Raw genomic sequence first — 11669 nt, 5'->3', positions numbered from 1 at the left:
ACTCTAACCTCTTTCGATATTAATGTGTGTGATAAATTAGATGGCTAAAGGCAGGAGATAAACGAACTGCATTTACACACCAAATTACATTGCTTGCTATTCTTCAGTGAGAAAAGCCAGGGAAATGCTGGCGACTGGTTTTTCGTCAGCACTGCTCCTTGCACCCTGTGAGCAACACAGGTGCCTAATAAGTGCAGTTCAGCGAGCAGATACTTTATCCCTGCAGTACCCTATGAAGAAGCCTGAATTTCCTTCTGAATGGATGCCTAGACTTGAGTTTTACCTCCACGGGCTGATCTGCATCCTGCAGCTACTTGGAGCCCTATAGACAGCAATCACACTCTATACACTCCTCCTGCTTGGATGAGATTTCAGGCTCTGCCTGTGACAATCACATTGGAACTAGTCAAACAGCATTTGCTAGGTAATTTATTCAGTTGATGTTATAGTATTTTGATAGCGTTATTTGCCAATTTTCTCCTCCCTCTTCCTCCATTATATATCCAGTTTATGGAACCGGTGAGACAATTTGCAAATAAGTTTAATAGATCAGATTCATAGCACTTTGCAAACAAAATACTACAGGAGTAATTCCCATTCTCAATTCTAAACCAGAAAGTCAGCAACAACTAGAAAAGTGTTCTCATTTCTATCCCTCCATTCTGGTGCCTGGTGAGAAGGTATGAGCAGGTTTCTTGAAAGATGGATGCTTTTAGTGTGCACATTAAAACTCACAGAAGCTTTTGGGGTTCATTCTAAAGAAAATTAAAACTTGTTGGGAGAAAAAAAACATTAAGGCAGCAGCCACAACAGGTTAATAGATGTACCTTCTTCCATAGCATGCCTTACTGTATACATGATGTACCTTGGTATATATTGCTGAATTGACTAGAAATGGATTGAGATTGGGGAGAATGCCTCTTTGCTATAATTTTCATACAATGAGAGTCTACAAACCCAGACTTCCTTAGGTGCTGTCAGAAAGGTCTTGTTCCCTCCCTGATGGTACATTATCTACACTCAGACATAATATAAGCGAAGAAGAAGAGAAGCCACTCTGAGCTCCAAGCTTGGCCTGTCTGTAGGCAGATAGCACAGATAAATTCTCTGTAGCTGGACTTCTGCAGACATTCCTTCTCCCCACAAACAAGACTATTCATTGGCTTCTAATTTTATTTTATTTTATTTTATTTTTTTCAACTGACTTGGTAGTGAAATGGAGTTTAATGAAGGAAGATCTAACTGTCTGAGACTGATGACTTTAATAATGTTAATGAATCCTATAAAAGTTATGCGTAAAATAGACTTCTTACCAAGGTCATTGTATATTTGCTTTAGTGAAGCAACAGAAGTATCAATCTCTCCTCTAAACTCAACTTGTTATATAAAACCAAGTCAGTATTTAAAATCTAAGTTAGAAATATGAAAAGGGCATGTTCTCTCAAGGTACTCAAATGATTCTTTGGAATTAGCAGATGATTTAGTGACATTAACCTTGAAGGGCCCCAAATCTATCCAGCACATCTAAAAGGAATGGAACCGATTTCTCTGGATTGGCGAGGTATAAAATTACATCTTCAGTGTATAATAGCTGAAACTCTCTTATTGATGATTAACCACATTTATTAACAGCAGGCTATAATCCCGAGATGTTATTTGTACAGTGGCTGAGATGTAGCACAGTGCTTTATAAAGGACCTGATCATGAAGTTCACCAAAGTTCACCATGAAACTCTGCAGAAATTATAGCATCAGTCTCGGAAGAAGCATATAGGCAGTCCTATTGACCTTTCTATCTAGTGCAAAAGAATGGCTCCTTTAGAAATGTCTTTATTTTTAAATCAACTCATTGCAAGTTTAGACCCAGGCTGGAAGTTTTAGCTACCAGTATAACTAATACTGCTGTAAACATCCAGGCTGAGAGAGAAGTGTTGAGGCTTGGTAAGAAGATGACTTGGTGAGGTTCAGGGCTGTTTGAGCTGTCTGAGGTGGGAACGTTTTTTACCAGGACTGTTAATCATGCAAAGTTTTAAGCAATGTGCAAAAGACCTGATTCCTGGGAAATGGATGGAGAGGTGATTGGGTGCACGAATCATTTGGAAGGAACAATTGGTGAATGAGAAAAGGAAATGCTTCTACCTCAAGTGGAATTTCATGATGAGTTAATTTTCAATCTGAACAGCTTCCCATGCCTGCTGCTAAGCATGTGCTGAGCACCAAGAATCCCCACACATATCTCTGTGTACTAGTATTACTAGACTATCATCTTTGTTCTCATTTGTTTAAATCCACTTTCAGTTTCAAATTTAACTTAAGCTTCCTCAGCAATCCCTACGTCCATGCTTACATTGCTGTATTTTTGTCAATAACTGCCATGTTCCATCTCAGAGGCAGTGGCATCTTGATGTTATGGTGCCTGTCTTCATGCATGTTGTCTATAAATCACTCTTGCAGCTCTTGGAACAGAAAATTGGTTTTGAATGCAAAGGCAAAATCATCATTAAAACACAATGATGTCCAGCCCGCCTACCAAGACACCATATAAAATGCTTCAGAACTGCATCTCCCTTCCCACTCTCTGTCCCTCTCAACCTGCATGAAATTATTAAGGCAGAGAGGAGAGAATTTGTCCTGAATTTTAAATAACATTCAATTTAAAAATGCTGAGGTTAAGAGTGGCAGCTAAAAGCTCTGCTTTGGTTTTTGGAGCCCAGGGAGAAATGCAGTCCAACCTATAGGATGTAAAAGAAAAAGGAAAAAAATATATGTATTAAAGAAATCCAGTACTGAACTGTTCTCCTGAAAATCTTTTGAAAGGGCAAAGTATTGGAATTTGAGACAATAGGAAGAAAAATGATCTTGGTTTGGAAAGTCTGCTTGCATTCTAATGAGCGAGGTTATTCTTAGTAAAACAGGCACCTTTGCTGCAATACAAGCAGCAAAGCTGATATGTCAGGAACAGATGTTGTATTTCCTCTGACTTCTTCATGGTGGGCAGATGAAAATTAAACCCATTGACCACAGTTAACGAGAACATCTGAATAGCACTAGTTCTGTAAAAGGAGTCTTTTAGAGCTAAAACTGGCTTTCCTCTTACAAAAATGTTATGGAGAGCTTGGTATGTTCTCTTGAATTAAGAAAAAAGTGGACATCTTTAGAACCTTTGCAAACCTATAAGCTGAAGAAATATTTCACTTTGAAAACGTGGAAGTGTTTCTGTCTGATATTTGAATGGCTCCCTCCCTTCCATAGCCAAATAGTTAAAAGGTAGCTCAACCCTTTGCTTATTACTTTATTATTCTGAGAAAAAATGTTTATGTAAATAAATAAGGCTGTTGTTGTTAAACTGAGCACTGACCGCAATGACAGCCTTCTTAGGGTGCTCTGATCTGAGCATTTGGATTTTGGCTTGCTTGCTTACACGTGGCATAAGCTCAGCTCCTGCCTGTCCCCACCCTACCTGCAGCAGCAGCAAAGGAGATGCACAGAAATATCTTCCCTGCAAACTTGTGCATCTCTCCCTGCAGATTTGTCGAAAGAGCAGATAAAGAGGGCTGACTGACTGAGTAAGGCTGCAAATGAACTCCCATTAGCTCTCGTGGTATATCTCTGGTGGAAGGGTTTGGTAAACAGTTAGCACTTATCTCTCTGCTCAGCATTTAGCTGATTTCCATAATGAGCTCCATTGAACTGAGAGGCCTCGAGGTGTCCCAAGGCTTCTGAGACGCAATGTGTTCTCTAAATCTGATTTATGTAAAGGTGAAGGCAATCGTGTTAACAAAGGAGAGGAACACGATCAACATGCAGTCTGCAGACACCGGTGTCTGTGGCTGCACACAGAGAGGGATCTGACTGGGGCAGCATGGGGATGTGGCCCTGGAAAACACAGCCAGAGAGGAGATGCATGAGTTTTATTCATTACTGCTTTCATCTTTTTCTCTCTGCTCCTTCAGAAGGAAGGAAAGCTGCAGCTCTGAGGCATGCAGAACCTTCAGGAGCCAGCCTGGGGTGTCCCTGCTGAGCCCTCTGCCCGTGCTTGCTTCCAGTCCTGGCCCTATCTCCTCCTGCAGAAATCTCACTTTGGGCCTGAGTACAATCCCAATTCCTCCTGCTCAGTCAGGCACAAAATCCTGAAGACTCCTTTTGTGGGCTGGAGCCTATCTGTCACCACCATAACAAAGAAAAGAACATTCATACAGGTTTTCACAAAATCATTTGTTTCTTTGCATCATCTCTGAGGGCCTCTGTTTCTTTCCAGGGTTGCTGGGCTCCATGCTTACAACCAGAGCTTTCCCAAGGTCATGCACGTCAGCAGCTACATGGAGCCAGCTCTAAGACATAGGAATCTAGGAGGTATTTAGCCCCAATTTAGTGATAGCTATTAAACTACAAAATGATTTCACAAAGGAGAAGGTGGAAATCTTATGTGAAAGTATAGAAATTAAGACATTGAAAAAAAGATGCTATCGTGGGGAATAATTCTATTATCTAATAATCTATCTAGTAATTCAATCTGTTCTCCCAGGTAACTAGCAATAGGACAAGAGATAATGGCCTTCAGTTGTATTAGGAGAGGTTCAGGTTGGATATTAGGAAAAAATTATTTTCAGAAAGAGTGGTGATGCAGTGGCACAGCTACACAGGGAGTGGTGGAATCACCATCCCTGGAGGTGCTTCATAACCATGGAGATGTGGCACTGAGGGATGTGCTCATTGGGAATTAGTGGGGGTGAGCTGGGGTTGGACTTGGTGTCCTTAGAACTCATTTCCAACCTCAGCGATTCTATGATACTTTGGCTGTGATGGGAACTGAATGATACAGTGGAGTTTCTGGGTGGCCGAATGCTTTAAGCAAGAAAAATCATAAAGAAAGAAGAGTAGAGGAGAAAGAAATGATAAATATATTTGTTCTCATGGTAAACAAAGGGAAGAATGCAGGAGTGGTAATTCAGACAAAGCAAATGGAGTAGACTGCTATCATGACAGAACCAGCCAGCTGCCTCTGCTTTAATCCCTGCTCACAGGGTGGAGATGGCAATGTGAGCATTTGTCTCCCAAGAAGAGAGGTGTTTTTCTGCTAGTTTGCATTTAATTACGTATTTTGCAATTTCGAACTACACCAGCTATTCTGCTAAACTTGGTTTAATATGCAACAAACACTAACCATATAAACATCACGCCTGTCCCAAACCCTTATTATAATTCCCAGAACCACTTGCAGACTTTCTGAAACCCGTTATTATAATTATAATCAAGAATTGCAGGACACTGTGATTTGTGCCAAAAATACATATACACTGAATTGTTTGTGACGACCACAGAGAGGGAGCGAGATAGAGATGCTGCTTCTGTGCTGCTCAGTTCAGGAGCAGTAACTCCCATCCCGTTTCCTTTTTCCTCTTTCTTTTTCTAATGTGACTTGTAAGTGATGAGATCTGGGCTAATATTTGCTTTGCCCTTTGTGCTCTCCTGTAGCCTCAATGCAGGGAACCTTGAGTGATGCCATGTCAAGGTAAACTCGGTGGAAAATGCAAATAAAACATGGAGCTTAGCTTTATTAGTCTTTTGCACACATTTCCTCCCTTTTGAAACACTTTGCAATCAAGAGATACTGGAGTGGACTATTTTGAGCCCTGACCCTTCACACTAAGATAACACTGATGAGGTGGTGCTAGCACAAGGCACCAATATTGGTATTCTTTCTGAGGACTTTCTCAGAGAAGTATCAAGGCAGATTCTGATCTTGTATGAATGTATGTGGGGAGCAATGCTGCAAAGGTCAAAGTGCAGCATGGGTTTGTGTATGTAACACATTAATCTTCTCAGGTCTTACCTTTGAGCAAACACTTCTTCAGTGTTGGCCTTGCAGGGATGGGGCACCCATAGCTCTCTATGCTAGGGCCTCACCATCCTCGCAGTTGGCATGAGTTGTTACAATGTCTGTGCAGACAGAAATTAAAAGTAACCCTTCACCTGAGTCATGTTCAGTCACCAGGGGGTGAGTGGCACTGTATTGTGAAGCTCTGGTGGTCTTCTCATTCCTGTTGCTGTAGTACGACTTCTGATTTGCATGTAAGTGAACATGAGGGCTCTGGCACAGATCACTAGCTAATCTTCATTGATTTTCAGAACCAACCAAATAATCACTATGTGTAGTTATTTATTTCTTCAGGTTGTTTGCTAAGAGGGAGCTCAGCTTAGTTCACCCATTTCCATCCAATGGTGGCTCAGAAGACACTGCAGAGGATAGAAAATAGAACAACGTAGTCTGAGATCCCTGGGTAGAGTAAATCAAGTCAGAGTTTTAGATTTCTTCTTTCAAAGTATGCAAAAGATTACAAACATCCATTGGGTAAATTCAGCTGTCTTTGTGGCTTTGGTGAAGCCAGGCTATGCTACACCAGTGGAGAATTTGACCTCTTTTGTTTAATGGCCATTGCCAACTCAATTTACACACACACACACACACACACACACACATACATACAGAGAGAGAAATTGCCCAGGCTGAATCTGATCCAAGATGACCAAAGAGGTCACGAAGCTTTTAGAATTATTAACTCCTATTAGTATAATAATCCTTTTTATGACACCATAAAATTACATGGTGCCTTTCTGGACATAGATAAACTACATTCCCTGTGCTGTCTCTCATAAAAAGCATAGGACTGCTGCATCTGTAACCTCCTGCCCTTTGTCCTCATCACTCTGGGAGCTCATCTGTTGATTAAACCTTCTATGAGAGGTGTCCTTTGCATGTGTATCCTTTACTTCTAGATCCAACAGAGAGGCTGCAAGGGATGTGGAAAAATCACGTGTTCTTTCTGGTTTCAGTAGACTTAAATTGGAAAAACTTGCAACTTTGGGCTATAACTGCTGTTTCTCTATTCTACAGGAATATGTGGGGTGTGATGGGAGGAAAGATGTGGGCTCATTCTGGGAAACTAGAACAGAGAAGGTTTTTGTATGCTGTTTTTCCATGAGGTTGCTAGATGATACGAGGGATGCTATAGGGCTTGTATTAACATCACAAAAATGGTGAGATTTTATACAGCCCAAGGTCCTAGAGCCCACAAGGGCTGGAATGGCTTAGATCTCTTGATGTTACAAGTGATGTAGTGACAGAGTATATTGTGATGATTGCACTGGATGATCTTTGCTGTCTTCTCCAACTTTAATGAGTGTTGCCTTCTGGAAAGGAGCTGAAATTTTCAGAGACCCAACCAGTCCATTTCTGCTGCTTGTGTGAACTGTGTGAAGCAAAGGCTTCTGTTGATGTACAGTCCTGCTGAGTCAGTGTGTCTGGGTTACATGATGTAATATGGTACAGTTTGGTAAGAAATCCAGGCTAAATCTGGTTGGTTTTTCTTTTGTTGTTGCTGTTGGTTTGGGATGTATTCTAAACAAAAATAATTACCTGAACTTTGACTTCTGGGAAATGAAATTGTTGACCTTTGGAAGAAGAATCTTGGTTTACGGAGACTATTCAAGGGATTTGATGACAGGATAAAAACTGATTATGGCTTTGATGCAGAGGAGGAATGAAAAAAAATATGAATTTTCCATGCAATCATTGTTTTAGAATTGCTTAGATTAAAACCACTACTTACACAGTTCCTTTACTTATTATTATTATTATTTTTTACCCTGACAGCTCTCTTGCTTCTGAAAATATTTAAAAACAAATAATGTGTTTTTGATTTGCTTGCTTCTTATTCCCTTCCCACCTGCTCTCCATGATACCAACACCTTTGAGCGGTTTTATTCCAGGCAGCACATCTTGTTTAAATTAAAAGAGAAATAAATGATGCTTTAAGACATGCAAAGGAAAGATCTCAGTCTGACCAGGAATGCTGCTAAAGCAATAGCAGTGACCCTGCTATTGACTGACATGCACTTATAGACATGGACATCATCACATAATGAATTCTGAAATTTCAGATTCCGGCTGATAGCAAAGTGCAACCGAATGGAGTCTCAGTGGTTTGGATTTTCCACCCTAGAAAGGAATAAAAATAAATCAGCGATTGCTTAATGAAGATGAATAGATCCAGGAGAATGGAATTTTCATGTTTCTAGGGTCTTTAAAACAACACCGAGTAAAGTCCTGCTAATAACGTGATTCAAAAAATAGCAAGTGGATGTCAAATTAATATAGGCTGTCATTGCATTGACTTCAATGGGTTTCAAGAAGGAGGGCTTTCTTCAAGGAGAAATGTGTGAGGGACATTGAGTATTAGGACCAGTGGCAGTAGAAAGTGACAGAGTTCTCTGCTTTTAAATATTCCAGAAGAAAAGTATATTTTTTCTGTCAACCTCTCCAACTCTGGAGATGGGAGATGTGCTATGGCCATTTCCAGTATGAAAGTGAAATTATGTTCACATGGAAAGAGCAATGTAATGATGAGGAACAAGGTAGAGGGTGGTCATGTGGCAGAGAAGCAGAGAGCAAAGACTTCGAGTGGGTAAATGGGGGTGTCAGAAAGACCTTGTTGCAAAACTTTGGGAACAAAGCTTGTGGATAAAAGACAACCCGTATGTCCAGCTCAGATTGTGAAGAACGCAGTTGAGGCTGTCTCTGGGCATGATTTGATCCAGCTTTTGGCAGCAGCTACTTCTTGAAGTGCCTCTCCATCTTCCTGAAGGATTGTCCTAGCAAAAGCAGTGCTCGGTGTTGCCTAACAGAGTGTCGTATAAGGTCAAGCTCACAAGAAATATAGCAGTGTGGGGGGAGCTCAGCTTCCATACTGCTATAGCACAAGGAACCGTTCTTCCATTACAGGGAGATCTATAAGGAATCGCTGCCATTAACGGACTCCATTAAATGCAATACTTGTGGGAAAAATTGCAGTTTGATTTAGTTTAGCAACATGGAGATATTGGCAAGATAATCACATAAAAGTGACACCTTTTATGGCCAAGCTCTTTGATTTTATGTCAGTGAGTTTCAATTTCTCACAATTTTATGTTCATATATAGGTTCCTGTTCTAATGTATGCATTAGCTGGCGTAAAGGTTAAATAGATTGTTTTAGCATTTCAGGATACAGATTGTGGGTATGAACAAACCTTCAGTGAGCTGAATGAGTTATTTTGGGTAGGCAGGGACTGCGGGAAGGGAGCAAGAATTATTCATTTGACTGAGTGCCATCTGAAACAAAAAATAAAAGGAAAAATAAGGGGGAAAAAAATCTAAAGAGGAAAAGGAATAATGAGGAAAAAGAAATCTATTTTATATTTGTTAAGTGATTTGAAATGCAGACCTGCAGGCTTCCCAAGCACTGTCAGAAAGAGCAGATGGTGAGGGTCACCCTTGCTTCACAAAATGCTCCAAATCTGAATATTTATTTTTAAATGCAAAAAAATATCCACTCCTTGTGAGGCAGATTGTGGTCTCCCTTACATCAGCAAAACTGTCTGAAGATGGGATTGGCACTGGATTGATCCTGAGTGTTGCAGAGGGATGAGAACGTAACCTGGCCCCTGTGGAGAAAGCCAGTCTCAAGGTCTGGCTCCATGGTTAAGCAGCAAAATGAAGCTCATCCCTTATTCTAGCATTTCCAATATCATTGTTACGAAAAATCCTAGTTAACGAGGTACTTAGTGTGGATAGAATCATAGAATCATAGAATCATAGATGCTAAATCTCCTTTAACAAGTATGGGGAAATTAGGGTTAACTTCATTGTCTCTTCTGACGCTTCTAACAGCATTCCAGTTTTAATCTGAAAAGCATACAAAAGCAGCTGACAGCAACTTACTGTCACAGACCCTGCTGATACAGACCATTTCTTGTCATCATGTTTAGTCTGGGCCAAACAGATACCTACGTGAAGTCATATTTCTATATTCCTTAAGTCACCTTGGTATGTTTAATCCCTCAGTTCACTTTTTTCTTATACATCCTTGGTCTCTCTTCCCCAAACCCTGATCCTCATTTCCCTGCTGCTTTACAAAAAGTCTTTGAAAAACTAAAATTACAGGTCTGGATTCTAAGAGGCAATTTCTCTTTGTTTTTAATCTCTCTCTCTCTCTTTTTTTTTCCCCTCCCTTTTTTCCTTTTATGCAAAGTCTGAAAATCTTTTCCCCCTATCTATTCCTGAATCTGGACAGATTACTCTTCATTTCATGAAGAGAATTCAAGTTGTCTCTTTAAATCTCTATTCTCACCTCACGTACTTCCAACACCTCTCAGTCTTTTCATTTCGCTTCATTTAAATATTCAGCCCAATTTCAGGGCTTAATAATGATGAATAAGATTGAGATTAGGATTTAATAAGAGTGTTAAGGAAAGATTTATCATTCCGATGGCTGCAAGTCTTGGCTGAAATTGAATTGGCATCCAGCCTTTGGGCATGCACAGAGTGAGCTGCTTGCTAGCTCCCATCAAGATGTTCTTCAGAGAGCATGGAAGGTTTTCCATACTCAGCCCTCATCACATAAGGTGACTTACCACCTGATTGGTAGAGCCCTCATAATCCACTTTATGGAATAAAGGCAGTTTGAACTGATGACTGAAGGGCTCAGGAGTGCCACATGGACTGAGGTCCTCCTATGTACCACGTCTTGATGCTCTCTACTGATACACTGCACGTCCAGATATGATTAGGATAGCTGAATCAGCTCTTTCTTAGACCCAAATTGCTATCTGGGAACTGAGGTAACTCTCGGCCTAAATCCATAACTGAATCTCAGTCTCAGTTTCTGGAGTAATATCTTAGTCTATGTAGAGGTGTAGCCACCAGATCAGATCTCAAGGAAAATGAGTATGTTTTGGATTCACTGAATTCCTTTGCTGTTTTACAGTCATTCATTAATATTATTAACAACATGCTGAGTCTCTCTGCTGGGCTCTGAATGTTAGGATATGTAGATGATTACACTGAGTTAAGGGAACCCTGAACTTTAATATTCAGGAGTATACTGGTGCACAAGCAGAGTGCTGAGACTTGAGAACCCACAGCCTGATGTGCCTGGGTGCCAGTGTGGTGAAGGATGGTACTAATGGACTGGAAATATACCAGGATTTCTCTGAGAAGCTGCTTCCAAGATATTTTCCATTATACTGTGCCCTGAATAGAGGGCTCAGGCTATGCAAATCCATGTATATATTCTTCTAAGATAGATGATTCGTTGCATGTTCCCATAGAAAGTCTCATGTATGAGATGCCCCGAAGCACCCTGCAAACTTTAGTTGTTCTCTGTCCTCAGGGAGCAACCCTACAAGTTGTGCTTGTTTCAGTACTTTGGACACTAAGAAACGGACCAGCTTTAAACACTTAGGAAATACCTACAAGGTCTGCTGTGCTTGAGCTCAAGATGCTGTTCTAGCAACGGCAGCTCCAACTGTTCTGACAAGGGCTTGCTGGAGTGCCTTGTACACACAAGACCCAAAGAGGCTTAAGACTTCTAAAGTTGCAGGGACAGATTCCTGGCAGAGGACAGATGCTGGAGCTCTTTAGAAATCAGGGGGTTGTGCCACTTTACTCCAGGCGAGGGTGGGGACCTGAGGGGTGCTCAAACTGCTTCAATTGCTCTGCAGTTTTAGGGAGTTTGCAGTAAGCCTCTTAAACTGCTCTAAGGGCTTACAGTATCTTAAGCCTCTTAAATTATGTTTAAAAACTTACAGTATTTTGGCAGAATCTACAGTTCGGAAGGATTCAAGGTTAGG

This window comes from Excalfactoria chinensis, chromosome 18, assembly GCF_039878825.1.
Source record: "Excalfactoria chinensis isolate bCotChi1 chromosome 18, bCotChi1.hap2, whole genome shotgun sequence".
In the NCBI taxonomy this organism is placed as follows: Eukaryota; Metazoa; Chordata; class Aves; order Galliformes; family Phasianidae; genus Excalfactoria; species Excalfactoria chinensis.
Note: the sequence above shows the minus strand (reverse complement) of the source record.